This window comes from Mandrillus leucophaeus, unplaced genomic scaffold (assembly GCF_000951045.1).
Source record: "Mandrillus leucophaeus isolate KB7577 unplaced genomic scaffold, Mleu.le_1.0 Scaffold104, whole genome shotgun sequence".
NCBI classification, from domain to species: Eukaryota; Metazoa; Chordata; class Mammalia; order Primates; family Cercopithecidae; genus Mandrillus; species Mandrillus leucophaeus.
This window is the reverse complement of record NW_012098543.1, coordinates 1,850,477-1,852,210: the sequence shown is the minus strand read 5'-3', so window position 1 is coordinate 1,852,210 and position 1,734 is coordinate 1,850,477. Positions and strand designations below refer to the sequence as shown.

The 1,734-nt window shown below is 43.1% G+C and overlaps 1 protein-coding gene across 1 annotated transcript in view; it reads right to left on the bottom strand.

Moving 5' to 3' along the window:
• The window catches only part of LOC105539622 (zinc finger protein 468-like), a 22,107-nt gene that overhangs the window by 11,109 nt on the left and 9,264 nt on the right, over window positions 1–1,734 (bottom strand).

The following is a 1,734-nucleotide window of genomic DNA, read 5'->3' as shown; positions in this document are numbered from 1 at the left end:
GCCTGTAATCCCAGCTACGCAGGAGGCTGAGGCAGGAGAATTGCTTGATCCGGGGGGGCAGAGGTTACAATGATCTCAGATCGCGTCACTGCACTCCAGCCCAGGAAACAGAAACTCCATCTCAAAAAAATAAAATAAAAAAAAAAAAATTAGCTGGGCATGGTGGGAGGCACCTGTGGTCCCAGCTACTTGGAAGGCTAAGGAGGGAGGGTGGCTTGACCCTGAGGGTGGAGGTTGCAGTGAGCTACGGTCCCGCCAGGGCACTCACACCTGGGCAACAAAGCGAGACCCCATCTCAAAATAAAATAAAGTACGTGAAAACAAAATTACTCAAAGTACAAAAATCAATCGTGTATATATATGTTCATATAAAATAATAAAGCCTACAGAGATTCACAAAAAACTAGATGTTAATACAAAAGGTTATCATTTGTCCCAGATTTTCAAAATATAAAAGATTTTTGAAATATATGCATATGTGTGTATACATGTATTTGTATGTATATGTGTGTGCATGTTTGTGGGAATGTGTATGTACATATATAAAGTTTTTAAAAATACGAAAAGTAGCAAGTTTTGTTTAACTGAAGAGGAATCTCATCTTGCTGGAAAATGGTACTTTGGCAGTTGCGGGCAGGGGGGATCTTGTGGGATCTAAGAAAACAGGAAATGCCCCATCCTAGTGGAAGCAATCACCCTTTCAACTGCCTGACCTGAGGAATGTTCAGATATGTGTAGAAATGCAGGCGTGCACAGAGGCAGCCACTACGGCACTCTTTACACACGGAAAAATCGCAAAGGACCCACATGTTGTCATTCAGTCCATTTTCCAACGCAGATGGCAAAGAGCAAGCTAGCCATGTTTACTAACATGACAACAGGGAAATTCACAACTAGCAGGATCAAATATCAAAGTAAAATATTTACTGGAACACAAAGAAGAAAACAACAGATACTGGGGTCTACTTGAGGGTAGAGACCGGGAGGAAGGTGAGGAGCAGAAAAAATAACTATTATGGGCCAGGTGCAGTGGCTCACACCTGTAATCCCAGCACTTTAAGAGATTGAGGCAGGTGAATAACGAGGTCAGGAGTTCAAGACCAGCCTGGCCAAGATAATGAAACCCCTTCTCTATTAAAAATACAAAAAATAGCCAGACATGGTGTTGGCTGTCTATAATCTCAGCTACTCAAGAGGCTGAGGCAGGAAAGTGCTTGAACCCAGGAGGCAGAAGTTGCAGTGAGCTGAGATCACGCCACTTCACTGCAGCCTAAACGACAGAGTGAGACTCTGTCTCAAAAAAAAAAGAAAAAGGAAAGAACTTTTTTTAAGTTACTACAGAATTTTTTCTAAAGCCTCATAACGATGCACAAATACGTCTGTATGAGACTTGCTCTGACACCTGGCACAGAACTGACAGTAGCGGCTCCCCAGTGAGGCTGGAAGGAGGGTGGAGGACGTGACAGGGAACGGAGATGCCCTATGGCCAAGGGTCTAAGCTGCAGCTTTGCTTGGAGTTTTACCACAAAACAAATATATAGATCATGTGATGTTTAAATATATAACAATATATATTTAACAATAATTGGTGGGACCGGGCATGGTGGCTCGTGTCTGTAATCCCAGCATGCTGTGAGGCTGAAGCAGGCAGATCACCTGAGGTCAGGAATTCAAGACCAGCATGGCCAAAATGGTGAAACACCGCCTCTTCTAAAAATACGAAAAAATTAGCCG